The sequence below is a fragment of the Macaca nemestrina genome, chromosome 7 (genome assembly GCF_043159975.1).
Source record: "Macaca nemestrina isolate mMacNem1 chromosome 7, mMacNem.hap1, whole genome shotgun sequence".
Classification (NCBI taxonomy): Eukaryota; Metazoa; Chordata; class Mammalia; order Primates; family Cercopithecidae; genus Macaca; species Macaca nemestrina.
Window position 1 is genome coordinate 127,225,845 of NC_092131.1, and position 12,866 is coordinate 127,238,710.

At 51.8% G+C, this 12,866-nt stretch overlaps 1 protein-coding gene and 1 pseudogene across 1 annotated transcript in view; both read left to right on the plus strand.

Moving 5' to 3' along the window:
• LOC105470181 (uncharacterized) overlaps positions 1-12,866 on the plus strand; it is a 318,425-nt gene that overhangs the window by 69,496 nt on the left and 236,063 nt on the right. The window lies entirely within an intron of this gene.
• LOC139364426 (golgin subfamily A member 6C-like) lies at positions 974-12,864 on the plus strand (annotated as a pseudogene).

Sequence of the window (12,866 nt, forward strand, 5' to 3'; positions counted from 1 at the left end):
AGATTCAACCCTTGATCCCAGCACAGTGTGGAATTCAGGTAGCAATACACAGTGACATAACACAATTCTTGATTTTCATGATTGCAAGTCATAGCCAAGTATCAAGTGAGAAAATCAGTTTCATTTGCAAGGCTTAGAGAGGCCAGGTGATTCTACAAAAAGAGGCCTTGTATTTGCTTTAAACCGGTAAAGAGCTTTGAGTGCTTATTAAATCGAAAGTTTTGCATTTTTCTATTTTATTTTATTTTATTTTATTTATTTTATTTTGAGATGGAGTCTTGCTCTGTTGCCCAGGCTGGAATGCAGTTGCTTGATCTTGGCTCACTGCAAATTCCGCCTCCTGGGTTCAAGTGATTCTCCTGCCTGAGCCTCGTGAGTAGCTGGGATTACAGGTACACACCACCACACCAGGGTATTTTTCTATTTTTAGTAGAGACGGGGTTTCATCATGTTGCCCAGGCTGGTCTTGAACTCCTGAACTAAAGTGAACCACTGCACCCGATCCAAAAGCTTTGTGTTTTTAAAGATATTAGACATGTTTCTTGCTTTAAAAAAATCTTAATAATGTAGGAGAATAAGAGAAATGTTTTAAGAGAGAGAATTGCTTGTGCTAATTTTACCATATTGGAGTGTTGGATAATATAATCTGCTTCATTAATCATTAGACAAAATATGAATTTTACATTTTTATAGGATTTGTGTCTCAATAGAGATAATACTGGTAATTCTTGTACTCCATCTGAAGATGAATAATGTAGGCCAAAATCATAGACCATGCATAGAAGCTGGATAATGAAGACAGCTCTGGAGGAACATGTACACACACACACTGACACACAAATATATAAAATATAAACACATATATAAAGTTTTAAAACAAAAGCCGGCCCATCCCCTCTCCGGGAGTATGCAGGCCCCGCCCCTTGCCCCAAGTGGGCGGGGACAGCAGTTGCATGGGCAGCTTCCCTTGTGATGCCACAGGTTGCTATGGACACACTGCTGCCTGGCCACGCCTCCTTTCCCTTTCATCTTTCTCACTGACCAATGGGCTTGGAGCATGAAGGCCACGCCCCTTTTCTGTGTTCTATTGGGGCCCTGGTTACGCCTCCTCTGGCTCAGTCACACAGCTGACTGTTAGGTGACTGGAGGTGTTCCCTGATGTGGCCCCAACCCTGCCTCCCTCCCCACCCCGCGATGTTAGAAGAAACTCGAGAGAGCAAATTGGCAGCAGCCAAGAAAAAGGTAAAAAGCACCAGGTCGTGGCCCCCCAATCCAGCCAGAGATCGCCTCCAATGACAAGACCACTGCCAGAGTCCATACCACTCCTGAGACACACCGGGCTGAGGTCCCCAACCCTGGCACCTCTGGGCTCCCCCCACCAAAGTCCTGGCAGTCAGTCCCACTCCTTCAGCAAGCAGCCCATCCCCTGCCCTCACCAATCACCCCAGGGTGACTTTGGGTGCGCGACCTCTGGGGCTCCCCACTGCATACTCAGCCCTCACATCCTGCCACCCCAAGCCCAACCTCCTTGGGTTCTTTGGGCTCACCTCTCCAAGGACGTGGGTCCCCCAGCCCCAGGCCCCCCCATTGCCATTTATCCCTGGGTGACTTTGAACTGGTGATTCCTGGGGTTCCCTGCTGCAGACTCTACTCTCCCCTCCTGCTGACCCAAGCCCGATCTCCCTGTGGTCTTTGGGCTGGCATCTCCAAGGACCTGTGTCCCAGTCCTACATCCTGCTCCACCATCATGGATCAGCATGACTCAGCCACCACACTAATGTGGTTCCCCCCACCCCCAGGAGGAGTGGAATGTAGTGATGTCACAATCCCCCTGTGAACTGTCATTACTGCTGCAAGACCAGCCTTTTATCTTACAACCCAGTCCCCTAATCATTCTCACCCAATTTCTGGTTCCTCTGGTCACAGCACAAATTTCCAGCTGGAATGGGAATGAAGAGTATGAGACCTAAGAGGCAGAGGTTTCAGGCTGCCTTACTCCCGTCACATAGACATTGACAGCGTGAAAAGCCTACCCTTTGCCTATGAGCTCAAAATGTTGACATTATCTCTGGGTGGCAATGGGAGAATGGGTTGGGTTTGGTTTTCTCCCATGTTTCTACTCAACAGAGAGACTTTAACTTTTTTTCTGAGTTCTCCACCTCATATTCTAATTCTCCATGGTTCTGGGACCAGACTGCACTTCAGTCAGTGGTCTCTGAAGTGACATTTGCTCATCTTCTGTGGAATAGATCTTGGAAAACTGAACTTAACAGCTTGAGTCTTACTCGTATCATCTCAACTTCGGTACTTTGACTGCCACAGGATAAATGTGGGAGATCTTTCTGAAGCATCAGTTTCCCTTGACTCTCTTGAGAGAGGAAGAATCCTTAATGTACTTAGGGATGACAGTCACATAGGTTCCTAAGAGCACACCAGACTTTTCTTTGAAATGAGACTTGGGTTGTCCTCTTTCTGATAAATTCCCAGATTTAACAAAAAAGTTGCCTTGTGGCATGAGGACACATTGATATAAAAGTTTGAGAGATACTGGTGCACTTATTCACACTAACAGACATGTGAGGATGTATGACTCTAAAGCACATAGTGTGCAGTTCTTGACTACTTAATGTTTACTTTTCTACCTCTGCCTCTGGTTTTGGTCCCTGGCAGCTGCTGATTTGTGGAAAACCCCGGAGCTTGGAGTCAGAAAACTGAGTTTAAGTTCCATTATTGCCCCCGCCCCCTTGCTTTTTAGCCATAATATCAATCCCTCTCAGTCACTAAGTGATTGTGACAACACCTTGTACAGTTGTTGGTGGCATTAAATCAGATGGTGCATAAGATTTTTTTGCAAAAACTGTAAAGGAGGATGTGGCTGTAGGGGCTGGTAGTCCTCATGAGTATGACTGCTCTTCTTTCCCACAGCTAAAAGAATATCAGCAGAGGAGCAGCCCTGGTGTTCCGGCAGGAGTGAAGACGAAAAAGAAAAATACTGGCTGTAGCCCTGAGACAACCACTTCTGGTGGTTGCCACTCACCTGGGGATGTGAGTCTTGGTTGGTCAGCTTCCTGGCAACAGGGGACCCAAGGGGCAGTAGAGGGTAATTGTTGAGTTTGTTGGGTACTGGTTAAGAATTCTGGGTTTGAATCCTGCCTCTCCAACCGCTAGGGATCTGACTTACGGCAAGTTGTTTGAGCTCTTTGGGCCTCTCTTTTCACATCTGTAAAGTAGGGGTAGTATTGTTTGACTTCCATTTTTGAAGATTAAATGAGATTCCTTGTTGTTGTTTTTATGTTAATCCCTAGTACTTGGCCACTGTAAACACTCAGGACACCCAGGAAATGGTGATTGCTGCTTGATTTTCCTCATCCCCAGTCTCAAGGGGATGCTGGGCCAATGAGTTCAGACACTTGCCATCAGGCTGTCCGTTTAGGAGTCACCGAAAGGGCCCCAGTGTGTGGTGAGGAAAGCCCCAGGCACTAGGAGTAAGAGAAGTTCTAACTTGCCACCAGCTTGCTGCGTGACCACAGAAAAATCACTTCTTCCCCTGGGCCTCAGTTTCCTCCTCTGTAAGATGATACTGGACAAGATCAGTGTCTTTCAAACTTGCTTTTTAGCTGGAGCCCCCTTAGTTCAAGTGAACCCTTACTCAGCAGTCTGGTTTTTTTAATGGAGGCGGAGGTCTGGAGCATTACCAGATTCATGGCCCATGCCCTGGGCCTGAGGAGAGGGGTCCAGTCAGTGTATTAAGAGCTGCATTGGTCAGGTGACTCTACTCTGTGACTACATCGCTCAGGGGACTTTTCCATCTATTTGTTCCTGCCCCTGGCAAGGCAGCAGGTGGCCATTTGGAAGAATGGCACAGGCCATGGTTTCAATCTCCTCTGCTCTTCTTCAGCATTTCATTTTCCTGAACCCACATCTTCCTCCTACCCTGACTTTCTTGTTTCTCTCTAAGCCACTTCTGTCTTTCTCCCTCTGCCCTTGTTTTTCCCTTTTCACCTCATGTAGATTCAGGACATTCTGAAGGTGCTGGTGTCCAACCTTCACCATTCCAGTGGGGTAGCGCTCCCCCATTGAACAAGTGGAAGGTGAGGCAGTGCCAGGACCACTCTCTGGCATACTGTCTCCAGCTGTGCATGCCCCTGAGGCTTCTCTGGTTTGGGGGATACTTGGCCCCTGGCTTATTTTTATTTTGCCAGCATTATCCTTCAGCCTGTTTATGTCTGCTGCTTCTCCTGCTTGATTGATTGGGTTTTTTCCTTCCCTGCATCTTATATCATCTTGGAAATGGTGAGACATACCTCAAAGTTTAAAAGTAGTTTGGGAATAATGTATAGAACAGGCATGTGGGATTTGCGGCTTTTTTTTTTCTTTCCTTTTCTTCTTTTGCTTCTTTTTTTTTTTTTTTTTTTGAGACAGAATCTCACTCTGTCACCCAGACTGGAGAACGGTGGTGCAGTCTTGGCTCACTACAACCTCTGCCTCTGGGGTTCAAGTGATTCCCTTGCCGTAGCCTCCTGAGTAGCTGGGATTACAGGCATCTGCCACCATGCCAGGCTAATCTTCATATTTTTAGTAGAGATGGAGTTTCACCATGTAGACCAGGCTGGTCTCAAACTCCTGACCTCAAGGGATCCAACCGCCTCTGCCTCCCAATATGCTGGGATTACATGCGTGAGTCACTGTGCCCAGCCCCTTGCTGTTTTTTTTTACTTTCTCGATATCCATAACTGTAACCCATGTAAATTTTTTTTTTTTAAATTTCTATTACCTCTGCATCATCTGCTACCCTGAAGGGTCTGGAGGTAAGATGCCCTGGGCCGAGGTGCAGTGACCCTGCAGGCCAGCCCTCCAAGCTCCTCTCACGGCAGGGGCTGCGTGCCCCTATGCCAGCTGAGACAGCCCACACACACACCAGCCCTAATGATTGTTCTCTCTACTTCTCCCCGCAATCATCCTTCAACTCCTCCTCTCTGCGTGCGCCTCAGAGCCGGTACCAAGAACTGGAAGTAGCCTTGGACTCAAGCTCCGCAACAATCAATCAACTAAATGAAAACATAGAATCATTGGTAAGAGTCCAGTGGGGTCTCCTGATTCCATGCTGCCAATCCTGGGGTTTAGTTTCCCTTTGGGGCTCTGAAGAAAGGGGCTGAGGGCCCCTGGTCCAAAGGGCAGATGGGGAGCTGAAGCACCCAGGCCTCACCTGGGGGGACCCCAGAGGAAGGAGCATGCAGCATGGCTCTTCTGTCACTGTCCTCTTTGCTGACTCTTTGCTTCAGACATCCCTGCTCCAGTCCTGGCCACACACGCCCTGGGGTTGTCGCCTCTCAGGAAAGTGAGAGTTGTCAGGGGCCCCATATTTCTGCTCTGACTCAGTCCCTAATTTACTCTTTGAGTCTGGACAAGCCACCTCTCCTCCTTGGGGTCGTGTTTCCAGAGGAGGTAGAGGGTATCAAAGATCTCTTCAAGCTCTGACAGTCTGAGATTGAAATGCCCCTAGAATGGAAACCTCAGGGCCAAGGGCTCCCATCTGTCCTTTTCTATCCTGTATATCTGCTGTGAAGACCCGTACCTGGCCTGTATGTGCTCAGTAAATGTTTGTTGAATGAACGCACCTTTCTCAATCACAAGCTGGCAGAAGGGTGGGCCTTACTCAGACTCCGTCTCTAGAGGTTTATGTTACTGTCCTTTTGAGAGAATCCAGATTCAGACTTTGAGTTCTGTGGCTGTGGGCAAAACCCACAAAGACCCAAATCCTCTGTCTTTGGGAGCCTGAGGAGAGTTGACCAGTTCGTGTTGCCACTGGGTCTGAGAACTTTGCCTTTAAAATCCATTCCTGGTCCCTGCCTACAACTTCCTGGTCTGGGGAATAGAGTTGAGGGGCCCCCCCCTCAGTCACCTGAATTTGACTCTCCCCACAGAAACAACAGAAGAAACAAGTGGAACATCAGCTGGAAGAAGTAACGCGATTTCTTTGTTTGCACACAACATGACTGCTGGGTTTGAGGGGCACTCAGATGTAGATGCGCCAGTCCCGTCTCACCCACTCCCAGCCTGGGGAAGGAGGCTCACCCCTCAGATTCCACCCCTTGCCCACAGGGTCCCTGATAACCTGGTCCCATGGGTGTGCCTGTCCTGGGGCATTGGTGGCATGTCGGGGGCATGTCTCTTGCTGTGCCATCTCTGCCTCCCCCGGGTAAGAGCTCCGTCTTCCTCTTCCTACAGGAAAAGAAAGCAAACAATGACATACACAAAGCACAGACGGAGCAGCTAGAGGTGAGTGGAGGGTGGGGAGTTTTCTCCTGTCCTCCGGAGAATGTTTCTTTCCGTCTCTTTCAGCACTTGCTTGGCTTTTCTCCCAAACATTCAATTCCAGACAATCAACATCCTCACATTGGAAAAGGCAGACTTGAAGACCACCCTTTACCATACTAAACGTGCCGCCAGACACTTCGAAGGTGGGAATCTGGGCACCCCATCATCCTTCACCCTGGCACTTTGACACTGGCACTTTAGGGGGACTCCTTTGGGCTCCATCTCAAACTCTCTCATTACAGAAGAGTCCAAGGATCTGGCCGGCCGCCTGCAATCCTCCTTACAGCGTATTCAAGAATTGGAGCGGGCTCTCTCTGCTGTGTGTACACAGCAGCGGGAAGAGGACAGGGTGAGTCCAACCAGCTGCCCCGTCCCCTGGCAGCCTGGCTTCCCAGATGGAGGAGTGAGCCTAAAGGTCCCTTCTGCAGGATGCAGTGTCCTGCCCAGAAGGCAGCATGCTCATTTCTCGCTGCTTTTGTGTGTGGTTGTTAGAGGCAGCCTGGGGCTGAGTCAGCTGCTGTGGGTGAGTTGGGGGCACTGTGGGGAGTGAACACTGGATGCAGAATATGGAGGCCAAATGCCTGCCCTGCCGTTACCTGGCTGTGTCCTTGGCCAAGTCCCAGGTGGGGTATCGGGTACTTGTACTGTGAAGGCACAGAAGAGAACCTTTAGTATGTCACCATTTCTGTAGAGAGAGGAAAGATGTGTGTGTGTGTGTGTGTGTGTGTGTACTATGATAATACACATAAAACATGTCTGTTATTGTAAGCATTCATTAAAAAACTCAGGAGAGAGTAACAGGGTGGCTGGGAGACACTTCCCTTCCGTACCTTCTGAGTGTTGAACTATGTGAATGTATCACCCTTTCAAAAAGTGAACAAAAGATTAATATCCCCCTTTCTATCTGTGCCCCCACCCATAGCAAGAAAAAATGGGCTTAGAGAATCAGATCCACCTGAGTGTTCAAATCTCAGCTCTGTCTCAGTGATCTTAGGCAAGCACTTAACCTCAAACACTCCATGATTTTCATCTACGCAATAGAGGTTACCCTAAGACCTGTCTCATATGATGGTTGTGAGGATTAAATGGGATTGTTAGCATGGTACCTGGTAAAGCACTCCATAAAGTTTCAAACAGTGGTAGTAGTAATACAAATAACTATTGCATTACTATCTGATCTCTCTGGGCCTCCATTAGCCAGCTGTAAATTCAATCTCTTTCCCTGTCCCTTCCAACTCTACTGAGTTCTTTTAAAAAGCAGGCCACAGGCTTGGAAATGCCTTGATCTTTACTGACCGAGTTGTATATTGAGCCTAGCCCTAGCCCTTTTAAGGGGCACTGCCCGGGCGACCCACATCAAAACTTCTCACTCTTCACCATCCAGTCCTCGAACCGCAGTGAAGCAGTCCTCCAGCGGCAGTTACAGCAGACCTTAAAGGAGCGGGCGCTGCTGAACGCACACGTGACACAAGTGAGACTTTGCAGAGGGAGGGATGTGGAAGGAAGACGACCCCAGGTGACCAGGAGCAGGTGAGGACCAGTGACAGCCCTTCCTCACTTCTGTGCCCATTCCTGCAGGTGACAGAGTCATTGAAACAAGTCCAGCTGCAGAGAGACGAATCTGCTCAACTTATAAAAGGAGAGAGGGCCCGGTGGCAGGAGAGGATGCGGAAAATGTCGGTGGAGGTGAGACCTGAGCCTTCAGCTCCCACCTTACATGGGTCACTGGGTCTTTCTGGGCATCTGTAACATGGGACTAGTACAGCCAGAGGTGGTCGTGGATCTGGGCTTTGTGGAGGTGGGGGCAGAGAGGGAGATGGTAGCCTGTCCAGTCACCAGCCCCTCTCTCCAGGACCCTTTCCCCCTGTGCTTTGGGCAGGCTCACACATTGAAGTAGGAGAAGAAGCGTGACATACATCGGATACAGGAGCTGGAGAGGAGCTTGTCCGAAATCAAACCCCAGATGGGTAAGATGGGGCTGGTGTGACCTGGCAGCAGGACGGGCATCAGAGGGCTGTGGGGTGGCTTAGGATGCCCCAGGGAGGTGGGTAGATGGAAGGGCTTTGAGGCAGAGGGAACGAGGTCTGTGCCAGGATTCAGGAAGTCTTGTCATCTCCATGAGCCTCAGGTTCCCCATCAGCAAAGAGGGAGGAGTGCCCGTTGTCAGCCACCCACGGTGCTATCTGACATGGCTGGGAAATTGGCTTCCATCGGGTGCAAGGAATCATTAGCAGTGAGGCCAAGTTTGGGAAGCCTGAGAGGAGCTGTGCATCAAGAGGAGGCTTGGTTTTTTTTGGTGGGGGAGGGGTGGGAGGGGGAATCCAGAGGCCCTCATTGTCTGATTCCTTTCTCAGCTGAGCCCCCATCCCCAGCGCCCCCAGCAGGGCCCTCTGACGTGGAGCAGCTACAAGATGAGGCCAAACACCTGAGGAAGGAGGTGGAGAGTTTGGTGGAAAAACTCCAATCCCAGGTGGAAAACAACCAGGCCTTGAATCTCCTGAGCAAGGAGCAAAAGGAGAGGCTTCAGGAGCAGGAGGAGAGGCTCCGGGAGCAGGAGGAGAGGAGGCTTCGGGAGCAGGAGGGGCTGTGTGAGCAAAAGGAGAGGCTTCAGGAGCAGGGTGAGAGGCTGCGAAAGCAGGAAGAGAGGCTGCGAAAGCAGGAAGAGAGACTGCGAATGGAAGAGGAGAGGCTGCAAAAGCAGGAGAAGAGGCTGTGGGATCAGGAAGAGAGGCTGTGGGAGAAGGAGGAGAGGCTACGAAAGCAGGAGGAGAGGCTGCGAATGCAGGACAGGTTCGCACTGTCCCAGAACCAAAAGCTCGACAAGCAGCTGCCCGAGCCACAGTGCGGCTTCAAAGATCTGGTGGGTTGCCCCACCTGGGGAGGCTGCCCTCATCCCTAGCCCTCCAGGCCTTTGTTTCCCCACCTGTAAAATGGGGCAGAGTAACCCTCACATGACATGGTACTTCGAAAGGCACCTGTGAGCCAGAGCTCATCAGGCCCTGCTCTGATGGCTGTGGGGGAGAGGGGATGATTTTTCTAACCTGCCTCCACCTTCCTGGTGACCTGGGAGACAGACACCAAGTTCAGCGTTCTCCAGCTGCAGTGGATGGCCACTGATTGCTTCTCTCTGTCCAGAACAACGAGAACAAGAGTGCACTGCAGTTGGAGCAGCAAGTAAAGGAGCTGCAGGAGAAGCTGAGTGAGGTGAAGGAGACAGTAACCTCTGCCCCATTTAAGATGGGCTGGGAGGCGGGCATCAGCCTCTGGGGAGGGGTGGTCCCAGGCCAAAGGCAGCTCTAGCTGGAGGGAAGGTGACCTCAGCACCCTGCAGGGTAGCCCTATACCTGTTTCTTGCTTCCTGCCCTCTGATTTTAGAGGTGGGTAGCCCTGGGCTTCTCCCAGATCTCGACATCATCATTCCAGCTAGAGGCATGGAGCCCCCCAATCATAGGGGAAGAGACTGGTATAAGAGGTTCCTTATGCCCGGGGTGGTAGCTCATACCTGTAATCCCAGCACTTTGGGAGGCTGAGGCAGGAGAAACACTTGAGGTCAGGAGTTTGAGAACAGCCTGGCCAACATGGCGAAACCTCATCTCTACTAAAATTACAACAACAAAAAATTAGCCAGGCATGGTGGCACATGCCTGTAATCCCAGCTACTCAGGAGACTGAGCCATGAGAATCACTTGAGCGTGGGAGGTGGAGGTTGCAGTGAGCTAAGATTGCACCACTGCACTCCAGCCTCAGCCACAGAGTGACACTGTCTCAAAACAAAACAAAACAAAACAAAAAACCCCCCTTAGATTCAAACTGGATTTGAGCCTTGGTTCCTCTGGTCAGCATTCAATTACTTTTCATCTCTAAGTCTCTGTTTCTTTAACTTCAAAAGGAAGTTAGCATTTTCCTTGCAGAGGTGCTGTGGATTAAATGAGAGAATACATGGAAAGCATTAGGCTTGTAGCACACTTAGCAGATGGTCGTTTGGCTCCCTCTGCTTTTCCACCAGTCTGTGGCCTACAGTTTAAATGGTGGGAAGAAGGACCCAAATAAATGATATTTGAGGCTGGGGAAGGAGGCATAGGGTTCTAGGCAAGGGAGGAAGTTTCTTAGGCCTGGAGCAATGGGCCAGGGGCCCAGGCAGGTGACAGAGCCCCACAGTGCCCTCACTACCCTATTAATGGGCCCAGAATCTGGAAGCCAGCCACCACGTGCCCTCATGCCCAGGGCCTTCCTGCAGCTGGAGCTGAAGAGCCAAGGATCTCAGAGTCTGCGCAGCAGTGAGACTAGTACCTGGGTCACCTGCAGCAGTACGTGGCCCCCTATCAGCAGCTGAGCTCTGAGAAGGAGGTGCTGCACAGGGAGTTACTGCTGCAGACCCAGCTCATGGACCCACTGCAGCAGCAGGAAACTCGGGGCAAAGCAGTGGCTGAGATGGCCCAGCAAATCTGCAGGAGACCCAGGGGAGGGAGTTGCTGAGGACAGGGCCCCAAGGGGGACGACCTGGCATCCTCCGTGCCTTCTCACTGATTTTCCATTCCCTTAGGAGCACCTAGAAGCTGCCAGCCAGCAGAATCGACACCTAGAGGCCCAGTTGAGCCTCATGGCTCTCCCTGGAGAAGGTACAGGAGACCACTCAAGGGAAGAGGAGACAGCCCCAGGAGGAAGGGGGGACTGTCAGCAGCACAAGATTGAAGGGTTGGAAGAAACCTTTAGAAGAGCTGGTCATTATGCCAACCGGGTGTCTGCAATAAACTCGGCATGAATATAGTGACCTCCTGGCAGCAGGGAGCCACCAGGTTACCTAAGGATGAGTGAACTGGCCCAGATCAGAAAGGGAGCAGTTCAGAACTCCCACACTGACCGGTAGTGGGACTGTGCCTGGGCAATATAGCAAGATCTTGGTTCTTAAAAGGAAAAATAAAGAACAGCAGCTCATTCCCCTCTGGGGAGGGGCTGGCTCAGGGTTACACAGTGAGGGTGGGGAGAAGTGGGTCCGCAATACCTCCCTAGTTGGGTTGTCTGAGGACCCCTGTGGCCACCTCCCCACAGGAGATGAAGGAGGACATCTGGACGGTGAGGAGGAGGAGGCGCCTCAGCTGATGCCAAGCTTCCCAAAGGACCTGGAGAGCCAGGAGGCCATGGTGAGTCTGACTGTCCCTGCCCCACTTTGCCACCTTCCTCTGTGGTCCCTCCCAGACCCCCTTATGCTCTAGGTTTCCCCGCCTTCTGATTTCTCTGGACCCTCACCCCTTCCAGGCAGTGGTCAGACACCACTTCACCTGTGACCAACAGGTGCACTCTCTGAGACCCCAGGGAAGGGGCTGTGCTCCACCTCCCTGCCCCATTTGTTCTGTGTATGCCCCTACAAGAATACTCAGCTCTTGCCTTCATGTGGCATTTTCAACTCCACTGGAGCCACTGCCCAGGAGGAGCAGGCACGGCTATGTGGACAGCGGAAGGTGCAAAGGCTGTGTTGCCTGCACCTGGCTCACCTGGTGGCCTCGACTTGGAAGGAGCCAGAGGCTGAGGCCCCGGCCCCAGGGACTGGGGGTGAGTTTGTGTGTGGGGAGACCTACCGGGCCCTGCAGGGGGCCATGGAGAAGCTGAAGGTGAGCGAGTCCTGGCATGGGCCAAGAAAAGTGGGGGCGGGAAGGACAGGTCACTCCCGGAATGTGACCCCATTATTTTGTCTCCAGAGCAGCTTTATGGACCTCCCGAAGGAGAAGGCAGACGGGAAGGAGCAGGTGGAAAAACGAGAGCTTGGATTCATCCAGCTCTCTGGAGCAAGAGAGGGCATGAGTAAGCAGGAGGCCAGGGCATGGCATGGGGAGCTGCGGGGCCGTCGGAGGGGCCCCAGGGTCTGAGCCCTGTCCTCTTCCAGGAGACTACATCACCATATATGAGAGCCATGGGGCAGTGCCAAACACACGGCACCAAGAGGACATCATCAGGCTGGCCCAGAAGGAGGAGGAGATGAAGGTAGAGGGCATGCAATATCTCTATAGGGATGGGGTGGGCGTTGGCGCTGGTGCCGGCTCAGTCATGGCAGCTGAGCACCCCTCCCTTCAGGTGAAGCTGTTGGAACTGCAGGAGCCGGTGTTACTGCTCATGGGCCACCACGAGGGGCATGACAAATTCCTCCCCACTGCACAGAACTCTGCTGAGGAGCCCGCTCCAGGGGCCCCAGCCCCCCAGGAGCTTGGGGCTGCGGAGGAGCAGGGTGGTGAGTAGCGCCCTCAGGCGGGGTGGGCAGGCAGGCGCAGGGGAGGCTCGCACTGTGCTCAGACCCCCGCCTCCCTGTCTCCGAAGATGTTTGTGAGGTGAGCCTGGCCGACAGCGTGGAGCCTGCAGCGGGAGAGGCCAGGGAGGGTTCTCCCCGTGGCAACCCCACCGCAGAGAAGATCGTGCAGCTGCTTCCTGTAAGGCAGGACACCCAGGAGCACCCAGGCTTGGCCAGCAAACCCTGCGTCCCATTCTTTTACCGGGCAGCGGAGAACAGGGAGATCAACATCATCATCATCTGAGAGCTGGTCAAGAAATTTAAAAGC